Here is a 13,547-nt window from a genome sequence, read left to right on the forward strand (position 1 = left end):
CCGCTGGCGGCCGGGCACGGTGGCTCAAGCCTGTAATCCCAGCACTTTGGGAGGCCGAGGCGGGCGGATCACTAGGTCAGGAGATCGAGACCATCCTGGCTAACACGGTGAAACCCCGTCTCTACTAAAAAATACAAAAAACTAGCCGGGCGAGGTGGCGGGCGCCTGTAGTCCCAGCTACTCAGGAGGCTGAGACAGGAGAATGGCCCGAACCCGGGAGGCGGAGCTTGCAGTGAGCTGAGATCCGGCCACTGCACTCCAGCCTGGGCGACAGAGCAAGACTCCGTCTCAAAAAAAAAAAATAAATAAAATAAAATAAAATAAAATAAAACCACCGCTGGCCAGGTGCGTGTTGGCTCACGCCTATAATCTCAACACTTTGGGAAGCTGAGGCGGGCAGATCACAAGGTCAACAGATCAAGGCCATTTTGGCTAACTCAGTGAAACACCATCTCTACTAAAAATACAAAAATTAGCCAGGCATGGCAGCACGTGCCTGTAGTCCCAGCTACTCAGGAGGCTGAGGCAGAAGAATCGCTTGAACCTGAGAGGCCGAGGTTGCAGTGAGCCGAGATCCCACTACTGCATTCCAGCCTGGCAACAGAGCTAGACTCCGTCTCAAAAAAAAAAAAAAAAAAAAAAAAAGAAAGAAAAAAAAAAGCAGGGGGGTGGTGGCTCAGGCCTGTAATCCCAACACTTTGGGAGGCCGACACGAGTGGATCACAAGGTCAGGAGATCGAGACCATCCTGGCTAACACGGTGAAACCCTATCTCTACTAAAAATACAAAAAATTAGCTGGGCACAGTGGCGGGCGCCTGTAGTCCCAGCTACTCGGGGGGCTGAGGCAGGGGAATGGCGTGAACCCTGAAGGCGGAGCTTGTAGTGAGCCGAGATTGTGCCACTGCACTCTAGCCTGAGCAACAGAGAGAGACTCCATCTCGGCCGGCTGCGGTGGCTCAAGCCTGTAATCCCAGCACTTTGGGAGGCCGAGACGGGCGGATCACGAGGTCAGGAGATCGAAACCATCCCGGCTAACACGGTGAAACCCCGTCTCTATTAAGAAATACAAAAAACTAGCCGGGCGAGGTGGCGGGCGCCTGTAGTCCCAGCTACTCGGGAGGCTGAGGCCGGAGAATGGCGTGAACCCGGGAGGCGGAGCTTGCAGTGAGCTGAGATCCGGCCACTGCACTCCAGCCTGGGCGACAGAGCGAGACTCCGTCTCAAAAAAAAAAAAAAAAAAAAAAAAAAAAAAGCCGGGCACGGTGGCTCATGCCTGTAATCCCAAAACTTTGGGAGGCCGAGGCGGGCAGATCACAAGGTCAGGAGTTCGAGACCAGCCTGGCCAACATGGTAAAACCGCGTCTCTACTAAAGTTACAAAAAAATTAGGCCGGGCGCGGTGGCTCAAGCCTGTAATCCCAGCACTTTGGGAGGCCGAGACGGGCGGATCACAAGGTCAGGAGATCGAGACCACGGTGAAACCCCGTCTCTACTAAAAAAAAAATACAAAAAACTAGCCGGGCGAGGTGGTGGGCGCCTGTAGTCCCAACTACTCGGGAGGCTGAGGCAGGAGAATGGCGTGAACCCGGGAGGCGGAGCTTGCAGTGAGCTGAGATCCGGCCACTGCACTCCAGCCTGGGCGACAGAGCGAGACTCCGTCTCAAAAAAAAAAAAAAAAAAAAAAAGAGATTGAGACCATCCTGGCCAACATGGTGAAATGCTGCCTCTACTAAAAACACAAAAGTTAGCTGGGCATGGTGGCGTGTGCCTGTAATCCCCGCTACTCAGGAGGCTGAGACAGGAGAATCGCTTAAACCCAGGAGGTGGAGGTTGCAGTGAGCCAAGATCGTGCCACTGCACTCCAGCCTGGTGACAGAGCGAGACTCCATCTCAAAAAATAATAATTTTTTTAAAAGAGCAGAATGAGCAGTTGCCCATACTCTTGGTAACTTTTCATGCTTTTAAGTGCTCTTCAATTTCCTTTAGACCCCTGCTGCTATTTTCCTACCATATTCAAAGCCCTAGTCTTCCATTTGTAATTCAGAAAGCTTAGTAATCAGTTTTCACAGTAGGCTTTTGCAAACCCAGTATTCTCAGTATATTCTCAGAACACAAGATACTGTTTTGAAGCAAGTGGCAATAAATCCTTACTATTTAAAAGGTATCGCCGGGCGCGGTGGCTCACGCCTGTAATCCCAGCACTTTGGGAGGCCGAGGCGGGCGGATCACAAGGTCAGGAGATCGAGACCACGGTGAAACCCCGTCTCTACTAAAAATACAAAAAATTAGCCAGGCGCGGTTGTGGGCGCCTGTAGTCCCAGCTACTCGGGAGGCTGAGGCAGGAGAATGGCGTGAACCCGGGAGGCGGAGCTTGCAGTGAGCCGAGATCGCGCCACTGCACTCCAGCCTGGGCGACAGAGCGAGACTCCGTCTCAAAAAAAAAAAAAAAAAAAAAAAGGTATCAGAAAATGTTTAAATATTTAAAACCCTAATAATTTTCCTTTATTTTATTTTATTTTTTTTTTTTTTTGAGACGGAGTCTCTGGCCGGGCGCGGTGGCTCACGCCTGTAATCCCAGCACTTTGGGAGGCCGAGGCGGGCGGATCACAAGGTCAGGAGATCGAGACCACAGTGAAACCCCGTCTCTACTAAAAATACAAAAAATTAGCCGGGCGCGGTTGTGGGCGCCTGTAGTCCCAGCTACTCGGGAGGCTGAGGCAGGAGAATGGCGTGAACCCGGGAGGCAGAGCTTGCAGTGAGCCGAGATCGCGCCACTGCACTCCAGCCTGGGCGACAGAGCAAGACTCCGTTTCCAAAAAAAAAAAAAAAAAAAAAAAAAAAAAAGAGACGGAGTCTCGCTCTGTCGCCCAGGTTAGAGTGCAGTGGCCGGATCTCAGCTCACTGCAAGCTCCACCTCCCAGGTTTACGCCATTCTCCTGCCTCAGCCTCCTGAGTAGCTGGGACTACAGGCGCCCGCCACCTCGCCCGGCTAGTTTTTTGTATTTTTAGTAGAGACGGGGTTTCACCGTGTTAGCCAGGATGGTCTCGATCTCCTGACCTCATGATCCGCCCGTCTCGGCCTCCCAAAGTGCTGGGATTACAGGCTTGAGCCACCGCGCCCAGCCAATAATTTTCCTTTAATATGGACAGGAATCCTATTAGATTTGAAATTTGTTGCTGGGTAAGTGAAAAGTTTTACTCAAGAATAGAAGGCCAGGCACGGTGGCTCACGCCTGTAATCCCAGCACTTTGGGAGGCTGAGGTGGGTGGATCAAGAGGTCAGGAGTTCCAGACCAGCCTGGCCAACATGGTAAATCCTCATCTCTACTAAAAATACAAACATTAGCTGGGCGTGGTAGTGGGTGCCTGTGCTCCCAGCTACTTGGGAAGCTGAGGCAGGAGAATCACTTGAACCCTGGGAGACGGCGTTCATGCCATTGCACTCTAGCCTAGGCAAAAGAGCAAGACTGTGTCTCAAAAAAAAAAAAAAAAAAAAAAAAAAAGGCCGGGCCCAGTGGCTCACACCTGTAATCCCAGCACTTTGGGAGGCCAAGGCGGGTGGATCACCTGAGGTCAGGCATTGAGACCAGCCTGGCCAACATGGTGAAACCCCATCTCTACTAAAAACAAAACACAAAAATTAGCCGGGTGTAGGCCGGGCATGGTGGCTCAGGCCTGAAATTCAGACACTTTGGGAGGCCAAGGTGGGCAGATCACCTGAGATTAACATTTGAGACCATCCTGGCCAACATGGTGAAACCCTGTCTCTACTAAAAATACAAAAATTAGCCGGGTGTGGTAGCTGAGGAGAATCACTTGAACTTGGGAGGCAGAGGTTGCAGGGAGCCAATGTCGCCCACTGCACTCCAGCCTGGGCAACAGAGCAAAACTCCATCTCAAAACAAAACAAAACAAAAAGCCGGGTGCAGTGGCTCATGCCTGTAATCCCAGCACTTTGGGAGGCTGAGGTGGGCGGATCACAAGGTCAGGAGATTGAGACCACGGTGAAACCCCATCTCTAGTAAAAATACAAAAAAATTAGCTGGGCGCAGTGGCGGGTGCCTGTAGTCCCAGCTACTCGGGAGGCTGAGGCAGCAGAATGGCGTGAACCCGGGAGGTGGAGCGTGCAGTGAGCAGAGATTGCACCACTGCACTCCAGCCTGGGCAACAGAGCGAGACTCCATCTCAAAAAAAAAGAAAAAAAAAAAAAAAAGAATATAAAAAAAATATAAGAAGCCTGGATAACATGGCAATACTCCATCTCTACAAAAAACAGAAAAGTTAGCCAGGAGTGGAGGTGCCTGCCTTTAGTCCCAGCTACTCCAGAGACTAAGAGGTGGGAGGATCAATCTGGCCTAGTGGCTCACCCTGTAATCCCAGCACTTTGGGAGGCCGAGGAGGGTGGATCACCTGAAGTCAGAAGTTCGAGACCAGCCTGGCCAACAAGGTGAAAACCCATGTTTACTAAAAATACAAAATTAGCCACACGTGATGGCACACACCTGTAATCCCAGCTACTTAGCAGGCTGAGGCAGGAAGAATCACTTGAACCCAGGTGGCACAGTTTGCAGTGAGCCAAGATCTCCTGACCTCAAACTCCTGACCTCATGATCCATCCACTTCAGCATCCCAAAGTGCTAGGATTACAGGCATGAGCCTCCATGTCTGGCCTCTCTGTAATTTTAACCAGCCTCAACTTATCCCAGAATGCCAAAGGAAATGGCAATCTACACTGCCCTTCTTCTTGCAATTTACTCTCCCTAGATTCTGCGATCTAGACTGAACCAATCTCAGATGGTGTCTTTCAGTATGATCCAGTAGACATATATTATTTTGTTTTTTGTTTTTTTTTTTTTGAGACAGAGTCTCGCTCTGTCACCCAGGCTGGAGTGCAGTGGCATGATCTCAGCTCACTGCAAACTCCACCTCCTGGGTTCACGTCATTCTCCTGCCTCAGCTTCCCGAGTAGCTGGGACTACAGGTGCCCACCACCACCACGCCTAATTTTTTTTTTTTTTTTTGTATTTTTTTTTTTTTTTTTTTTTTTTTTGAGACGGAGTCTCACGCTGTTGCCCAGGCTGGAGTGCAGTGGCGCGATCTCGGCTCACTGCAAGCTCTGCCTCCCGGGTTCCTGCCATTCTCCTGCCTCAGCCTCCTGAGTAGCTGGGACTACAGGCGCCCGCCACCGCGCCCGGCTAATTTTTTGTATTTTTAGTAGAGACAGGGTTTCATGTATTAGCCAGGATGGTCTTGATCTCCTGACTTCGTGATCCGCCCGCCTCAGCCTCCCAAAGTGCTGGGATTACAGGCAAGAGCCACCGTGCCCAGCCGACATATATTATTTTGAACTCCATGAAAAAGCAGATATTTGACTGGTTTTGACCTACAATAGTAACTGCCTAGATTCACAATAGTTTAATATACATTCTTAGTATTTCCTTCATGGGTTTGTTTTTGTTTTGTTTTGCTTTTGAGACGGAGTCTCACTTACCTGTCACCCGGGCTAGAGTGCAGTGGTGCAATCTCGGCTCACTGCAACCTCACCTTCTGGGTTCAAGCAATTTTCCTGTCTGAGCCTCCCAAGGAGCAGGGACTACAGGCACACGCCATCATGCCCAGCTTATTTTTGTATTTTTAGTAGACATGGAGTTTCGCCATGTTAGCCAGGCTGGCCTCGAACTCCTAAGTTCAAAGCGATCGGTGCGTCTCAGCCTCCCATAGTGCTCATATTACAGGTGAGAGCCACCACGCCAAGCCCACTCTTACATATTTTCTCTTTTTTTTTTTTTTGAGACAGAGTCTCGATCTGTCACCTAGGCTGGAGGGCAATGGCGCGATCTTGGCTAACTGCAACCTCCGCTTCCAGAGTTTAAGCAATTCTCTGTCTTAGCCTCCCGAATAGCTGGAATTACAGGCACCCGCCACCATGCCCGGCTAATTTTTGTATTTTTAGTAGAGATGGTGTTTCACCATGTTGGTCAGGCTGATCTCAAACTCCTGACCTCATGATCCACCCGCCTTGGCCTCCCAAAGTGCTGGGATTACAGGCATGAGTCACCGCGACCGGCCTGTCTTAAGTATTTTCTTTTTTTTTTTTTTTGAGAGGGAGTCTCGCTCTGTCGCCCAGGCTGGAGTGCAGTGGCCGGATCTCAGCTCACTGCAAGCTCCGTCTCCCGGGTTTACGCCATTCTCCTGCCTCAGCCTCCCGAGTAGCTGGGACTACAGGCACCCGCCACCACGCCCGGCTAGTTTTTTGTATTTTTTTAGTACAGACTGGGTTTCACCATGTTAGCCAGGATGGTCTCGATCTCCTGACCTTGTGATCCACCTGTGTCGGCCTCCCAAAGTGCTGCGATTACAGGCTTGAGCCACCACGCCTGGCCTGTCTTATGTATTTTCTATTCTACTTTATTTCATTATTAGAAGAAAATGCTAGTCGCCGGGCATGGTGGCTCACGCCTGTAATCCCAGCACTTTGGAAGGCTGAGGCAGATGGATCACCTGAGGTAAGGAGTTTGAGACCAGCCTGGCCAACATGGAGAAACACTGTTTCTACTAAAAATACAAAATTACCTGTGCATGGTTGCACATGCCTGTAATCTCAGCTACTTGGGAGGCTGAGAGGAGAATTGCTTGAACCCAGGAGGTGGAGGTTGCAGTGAGCCAAGATGGTGCCATTGCACTCTAGCCTGGAAAACAAGAGCAAAAACTCTTCTGAAAAAAAAAAAAAAGAAAGAAACAAAAATGCTAGTCATGTGCTTTTGAACTTGGTTAAGTTATTGAACTAACAAAATCATGCAGGGACAAGTATTTCCCCCAAACTTTACTTCTCAATCCCAACATCTCAGGGTGTCCCTTAAGTGTATCACTTGTGACTTAACCACATCTTCATAGACACATTCTGCATCCATTACTTCGAAGGCCAAATTTAGTATGCATCTGTCCATTCTTTTCTTAGCTGTATCCTCACAAAAAAAAGACAGATCAATGTACTGGAAGAGACAGCTCAAGGAGTTTATTTCCTTTTAAAACTCATTTGCCATTAAACAAATAAACTGAGAGTTCTCAAATGTGGAAAATGGCTTTGTCAAGTTTATGTCTTCCCTCTATTTCAAGTTAAAGTTAACAGAATAGCACACACACTCTACTAAGGTCTGACATGACCCTCTTGGGTCCTTTTTAACTGCTCTAAAGTGTAGAGATGGAGAGCATTATTCCTAAATTGTCCTCCTCAAGAGGAAATTCATATTTCCTCCTCCTCAGAGTAAGGACTGAATACAATTATGTGGTTTAAGTTTCTCCTGTTTACCCCAATACTATACTGCGACTTCTCTATTTAAAAACAAGCAGAATCCCAGCACTTTGGGAGGCAGAAGCAAAAGAACTGCTTGAGCCCAGGAGTTCAAGATCAGTCTGGGCAACGTGGCAAGATCCCATCTCTAAAAAAAATACAAAAACTTTTTTTTTTTTTTTTTTTTTTGAGAAGGAGTCTCGCTCTGTCGCCGGGGCTGGAGCGCAGTGGCCGGATCTCAGCTCACTGCAAGCTCCGCCTCCCGGGTTTACGCCATTCTCCTGCCTCAGCCTCCTGTGTAGCTGGGACTACAGGCGCCCGCCACCTCGCCTGGCTAGTTTTTTGTATTTTTTTAGTAGAGATGGGGTTTCACCGTGTTCGCCAGGATGGTCTCGATCTCCTGACCTCGTGATCCTCCCGTCTCGGCCTCCCAAAGTGCTGGGATTACAGGCTTGAGCCACCGCGCCTGGCCAACTTTTTTTTATTTTAGAAAGAGTCTCGCTTTGTCTCCCAGGCTGGAGTGCAGTGGCGTGATCTCAGCTCACTGCAACCTCTGCCTCCTAGGTTCAAGCGATTCTTCTGTCTCAGCCTCCCGAGTTGCTGGGACTACAGGCGCGTACCACCACGCCTGGCTAATTTTTGTATTTTTAGTAGAGACGGGGTTTCACCATATTGGCCAGGCTGGTCTTAAACTCCTGACCTTGTGATCCACGCGCCTTAGCCTCCCAAAGTACTGGGATTACTGGCGTGAGCCACTGTCCCCAGACAAACTTTCCTTTTTTTTTGAGATGGAATCTCCCTCTGTTGTCCGGGCTGGAGTTCAATGGCCGAATCTTGGCTCACTGCAGCCTCTGCCTCCCGGGTTCATGCGATTCTCTGGCCTCAGCCTCTCAAGTAGCTGGGATTACATGCACCCACCACCAATACCTGGCTAATTTTTGTAGTTTTAGTAGAGACGGGGTTTTGCCATGTTGGCCAGGCTGGTCTCAAACTTCTGACTTCAGGTGATCTGCCTGCCTCAGCCTCCCAAAGTGCTGGGGTTACAGGCGTGAGCTACTGCACCTAGACAACTTTTTTTTTTGTTTTTTTTTTGAGACACAGTCTCGCTCAGTTGCCTAGGCTGGAGTGCAGTGGTGTGATCTCGGTTCACTGCAACACCTCCCAGGTTCAAGCAATTCTCTTACCTCAACTTCCCAAGTAGCTGGGATTACAGGCGCCCGCTAACACGCTCGGATAATTTTTGTATTTTTAGTAGAGATGGGGTTCGCCATGTTGGCCAGGCTGGTCTTGAACTCCTGACCTCAAGTGATCCACCTGCCTTAGCCTCCCAAAGTGCTGGGATTACAGGCATGAGCCACTCTGCCCGGCCTACAATTTTTTGTATTTTTGTATGTATGGTGGTGTGTGCCTGTGGTCCAAACTACTCAAGAGGCTGAGGCAGGAGGCCTGCTTGAGCCCAAAGGTTTAGGCTGCAGTGAGCCACGATCACACCACTGCACTCCAGCCTGGGTGATAGAGCAAGAAGACCCTGTTTCAAAAAAATAAAAAAAAAAACAAGAAAACCCCATTACCCATCTGTCCTGTTCTCCTAGAGAAGAATTTAGCCTCCTTTGCAAATATATTTGTTAAAATTACAAATACATAACTTCAAAGGGTATCCCCAGAAAAAAATGTGGAAAAATTCTTCCCTTAACATTCTAAATTCTGTAACTTGTGGCAAATTTAGCCACATAAGATACCTTTAAAATATAAACAGTAAAATATATATATATATAATTTATATATTTTTTGAGACGGAGTCTCGCTCTGTCACCCAGGCTGGAGTGCAGTGGCGGAATCTTGGCTCACTGCAAGCTCCGCCTCCCTGGTTCACACCATTCTCCTGCTTCAGCCTCCTGAGTAGCTGGGACTACAGGTGCCCACCACCATGCCCAGATAATTTTTTTTTATATTTAGTAGAGATGGGGTTTCACTGTGTTAGCCAGGATGGTCTCGATCTCCTGACCTCGTGATTCACCCGCCTCAGCCTCCCAAAGTGCTGGGATTACAGGCATGAGCCACCGCACCCGGCCAAGAAAACAAATATTAGGTGATAATTTTGGACTTTAAAGTGTTTCACAAAGCCCTCGGGGTATAAGAAATCCTAAAAGTGCCTCATACACCACTGCTTACAGGGAAATAACAATCTACAATTCAAATAACAGATTAATTCCAAACTAGTTTATATACTCTGTTCTAATTATGTTTTACCTCGAGGAACTTTTTTTTTTTTTTGAGACGGAGTCTCGCTCTGTCGCCCAGGCTGGAGTGCAGTGGCGCGATCTCGGCTCACTGCAAGCTCCGCCTCCCGGGTTCATGCCATTCTCCTGCCTCAGCCTCCCGAGTAGCTGGGACTACAGGCGCCCACAACCGCGCCCGGCTAATTTTTTGTATTTTTAGTAGAGACGGGGTTTCACCGTGGTCTCGATCTCCTGACTTTGTGATCCGCCCGCCTCGGCCTCCCAAAGTGCTGGGATTACAGGCGTGAGCCACCGCGCCCGGCCCTCGAGGAACTTTTTAAATTAGCTAACCACTATAAAAACCAAAGTCTCATTATAAAACATGCTTACAGGCATGCCTCATTTTATTGCACTTTGCAGATACTATGTTTTTTGGTTTTTTTTTTGAGATGCAGTCTTGCTCTGTTGCCCAGGCTGGAGTGCAGTAGCGCAATCTCTATTCGCTGCAACCTCCGCTTCCTGAGTTCAAGCAATTCTCTGCCAGGGATACAGGTGTCTGGGATATCCAGGCTGCACTGAACTGTGATTACATCCCTGCACTCCAGGCTGGGTGGACCAAGCAAGACCCTGTCTACAAAACAAAGTACTTCAAGGTATGGGCCAGGCACAGTGGCTCATTATTCCTAACACCTTGGGAGGCTGAGGTGGGAGGATTGCTTGAGTCCAGGAGTTCGAGGCTGCAGTAAGCTATAACTGCACCACTGCCCTCTAGCCTGGGCAACACAGAAAATAAAATCCTGTCACCCCCTCCCAAAAAATAAAAATTAAAGTATGTATTTTTTTTTAAGACATAATGCTACTGAATACCTTACTACAGTATAAACTTTTTTTTTTTTCTAAGACAGGGTCTTACCCTATCAACCTAGCTAGACTGCTGTGGCACGATCACAGCTCATTGCAGCCTCGGCCTCCCCCCGGGCTCAGGCAATTTTCTCACCTCAGTCTTCAGAGTAGCTGGAACTACAGGCATGCACAACTGCACCTGGCTTTTATTTTTTGTAGAGATAGGGTCTGACTATATTTCCAGGGCTGAACATAACTTTTATATGCACTGAAAAACGAAACAATTTGTGGGACTCGTTTTATTGAGATTATCTTCTTTATTGTAGTGCTGCAGTCTGGGACCAAGCCCGTAGTCCCTGTGAGGTATGCCTCTATTTCCTACCACAACCAGCAGTAACTTTCAAGTCACAATGTAGATAATCAGAACTCTAACTCATCCTATGGATGGATGCTTTGCTTCTTAGGGTATCAAAGAGACAGTGAGACTCTGTCTCAGAAAAAGAAAAAAAAAAAAAAAGACAAAAACAAGAAACAACTTGGCCGGGCGTGGTGGCTCAAGCCTGTAATCCTAGCACTTTGGGAGGCCGAGACGGGCGGATCACGAGGTCAGGAGATCGAGACCATCCTGGCTAAAACGGTGAAACCCCGTCTCTACTAAAAAATACAAAAAGCTAGCCGGGTGAGGCGGCGGGCGCCTGTAGTCCCAGCTACTCGGGAGGCTGAGGCAGGAGAATGGCATGAACCCGGGAGGTGGAGCTTGCTATGAGCCAAGATTGCGTCACTGCACTCCAGCCTGGGTGACAGAGCGAGACTCCGTCTCAAAACAACAACAACAAAAAGACTGTAGTGGTTGGGCATGGTGTCTAAACCCCAACACTTTGGGAGGCCAAGACAAGGGATTGAGGCCAGAAGTTTGAGACCAAACTGGTCAACATGGTGAGACCACACCTCTAATTTTTTTTTTTTTTTTTTTTTTTTGAGACGGAGTCTGGCTCTGTCACCCGGGCTGGAGTGCAGTGGCCGGATCTCAGCTCACTGCAAGCTCCGCCTCCTGGGTTTACGCCATTCTCCTGCCTCAGCCTCCCCAGTAGCTGGGACTACAGGCGCCCGCCACCTCGCCCAGCTAGGTTTTTGTATTTTTTTAGTAGAGACGGGGTTTCACCGTGTTAGCCAGGATGGTCTCGATCTCCTGACCTCGTGATCCGCCCGCCTCGGCCTCCCAAAGTGCTGGGATTACAGGCTTGAGCCACCGCGCCCGGCCTACACCTCTAATTTAAAAATAATAAAAAATTTGGCTGGGCACAGTGGCTCAAGCCTGTAATCCCAGCAGTTTGGAAGGCCAAGGCAGGCGAATCACCTGAGGTCAGGTCGAGACCAGCCTGACCAACATTGAGAAACCCCTTCTCTACTAAAAATACAGAATTAGCCAGGCATGGTGGTACATGCCTGTAATCCCAGCTATTCCGGAGGCTGAGGCAGGAGGATCAGTTGAACCTGGGAGGCGGAAGTTGCAGTGAGCTGAGATCATGCCACTGGACTCCAGCCAGGGCAACAAGAGCGAAACTCCGTCTCAAAAATAAATAAACATTTTAAAAAAATTTTAAAGGGGCTGGGCGTAGTGGCTCATGCCAGTAAACCCAGCACATTGGGAGGCTAAGGCAGGTAGATCACTTAAGATCAGGGGTTTGAGCCCAGCCTGGACAATATGGCAAAACTCTATCTCTATAAAAAATACAAAAATTAGTGGGCTGTGGTGGCATGCACCTGTGGTTGTAGCTACTCATGAGGCTGAGCAGGGAGATCTCTTAAGACCTGGAGGTGGAGGGTGTAGTGAGCCGAGATCACACCACTGCACCACTCCAGACTAGGCAACAGAGGCATAACCTCTTTCAAAAAGACCTAAGATGGGAGGCTGAGGCAGGAGAATGGCGTGAACCTGGGAGGCGGAGCTTGCAGTGAGCCAAGATTGCGCCACCGCACTCCAGCCTGGGCGACGGAGTGATGCTCTGTCTCGAATCACCACCACCACCAAGAAAAAAAACCTAAGAAACAAAAATTAAAATAATAAAGACTGCAGTGACCGGTATATTTAAGGTTCTGAAGATGGATATAGATATTTTGTCCCTCAATATTCTTGAATAAGCCAGGCGCGGTGGCTCACGCCTATAATCCCTGTACTTTGGGAGGCTGAGGCGGGTGGATCACCTGAGGTCAGGAGTTCAAGACTCCCAGCCTGGACTACATGATAAAATCCCATCTCTACTAAAAATAGAAAAAAAAATTAGCTGGGCGTGGTGACTTGCACCTATAATCCCAGCTACTCAGAAGGCTGAGGCAGGAGAATCGCCTGAACCTGGGAGGCGGAGGTTGCAGTGAGCCGAAATCATGCCACTACACTGCAGCCTGGGCAACAAGAGGAAAACTCCGTCTCAAAAAAGAATCCTTGGATAAGGAACGAAAACTTTTATTTTGCCGGGCGCGGTGGCTCAAGCCTGTAAATCCCAGCACTTTGGGAGGCCGAGACGGGTGGATCACGAGGTCAGGAGATCGAGACCATCCTGGCTAACACGGTGAAACCCCGTCTCTACTAAAAAATACAAAAAACTAGCCGGGCGAGGTGGCGGGCGCCTGTAGTCCCAGCTACTCGGGAGGCTGAGGCAGGAGAATGGCGTGAACCCGGGAGGCGGAGCTTGCAGTGAGCTGAGATTCGGCCACTGCACTCCAGCCTGGGCGGCAGAGCGAGACTCCGTCTCAAAAAAAAAAAAAAAAAAAAAAAAAAAGAAAAGTTTTATTTTAGGTTAGGGAGTATTTACTTATTTAAGTGAGGGCTAGAATGGTTCAGTTTTATCAGCAACAAAGGCAAATCACAACTTTTTCCTTGCCACGTGTGCTACCCTATACCCTACATTCTGTGCCTCACTTAATATACAGAAAATACTTGGAAATCCACAATACTATGGCCCAATTTTTCTGCTAGTATATTTGCATATTAACATGGGACCTAGAGAAACTTTTGGAACAAGGTGATATTTATAAAACTGTTATTCTTTGTTTCACATTAGTATCAAGTCTGTCAGAAACACCAAGTAGCTTTATTACCTTCTTGAAATGTTACTTCTAAGCAGGCCTATTTATGTGTTTTTTCTAAGCCTCAATTTTCTATTTAATATTTCTCAGAATAAAGAAAACAGCTC

General features: G+C 48.6%; 2 long non-coding RNA genes across 2 annotated transcripts in view; one reads left to right on the forward strand and one right to left on the reverse strand.

Annotated features, from left to right (window-relative positions):
- LOC144335947 (uncharacterized) overlaps window positions 1-6,745 on the forward strand; it is a 13,640-nt gene extending 6,895 nt beyond the window's left edge. The window contains exons 2-4 of the long non-coding RNA XR_013407266.1: window positions 3,591-3,928; window positions 5,309-5,513; window positions 6,660-6,745. This is a non-coding gene — a long non-coding RNA (uncharacterized LOC144335947). The remainder of the gene's footprint in view (window positions 1-3,590; window positions 3,929-5,308; window positions 5,514-6,659) is intronic.
- Window positions 6,746-6,995: 250 nt separating this feature from the next.
- On the reverse strand, window positions 6,996-12,610 carry LOC144335951 (uncharacterized). The gene is made up of 2 exons (XR_013407270.1): window positions 12,340-12,610; window positions 6,996-7,550 (listed from the first exon to the last, which is right to left on the reverse strand). It is a non-coding gene; the product is annotated as an uncharacterized LOC144335951 (long non-coding RNA).
- Between the last annotated feature and the right edge of the window lie 937 nt (window positions 12,611-13,547).

Source organism: Macaca mulatta, chromosome 16 (assembly GCF_049350105.2).
Source record: "Macaca mulatta isolate MMU2019108-1 chromosome 16, T2T-MMU8v2.0, whole genome shotgun sequence".
Taxonomy (NCBI): Eukaryota; Metazoa; Chordata; class Mammalia; order Primates; family Cercopithecidae; genus Macaca; species Macaca mulatta.